The sequence below is a fragment of the Gavialis gangeticus genome, unplaced genomic scaffold (assembly GCF_001723915.1).
Source record: "Gavialis gangeticus isolate Ggan-Ray unplaced genomic scaffold, GavGan_comp1, whole genome shotgun sequence".
Taxonomy (NCBI): domain Eukaryota; kingdom Metazoa; phylum Chordata; order Crocodylia; family Gavialidae; genus Gavialis; species Gavialis gangeticus.
The window spans coordinates 2,621,422-2,621,819 of NW_017728991.1; positions in this window are offsets into that span (position 1 = coordinate 2,621,422).

Consider the following 398-nt stretch of genomic DNA (forward strand, 5'->3'; position numbering starts at 1 on the left):
CGTGTCCTTCCCCGTATAGCATGAGTGGGGCACAGGTGGGTGCCAGTTGTCCTATGGGGCTCCAGGGCTGTGGGTCTGGGCCCTTGCTGATGCTGCAGCATTTGATGAAGGGATTTGCCTTTCTGGGCAGTGGCCCATCTCACTGTCTTGTTTGTTAGGCACTTAACACAGTGGGGTCTTAGGCCGTGTGGGGCTCCAAGGTGCGTCCTCAATACAAATAGCTCTTAGTGAAACAAGATTCATATTATTTCTGGATGTCATCTTAGATACCCAGGTATTCTTTATGAACTAGCCCTGTGGGATATAGAGAGATGCAATGCAGAAGTATCAAGCCTTGACTATAGAGAGATGCAATGCAGAAGTATTAAGCCTTTAACATGGAGAGATGCGATGCAGAA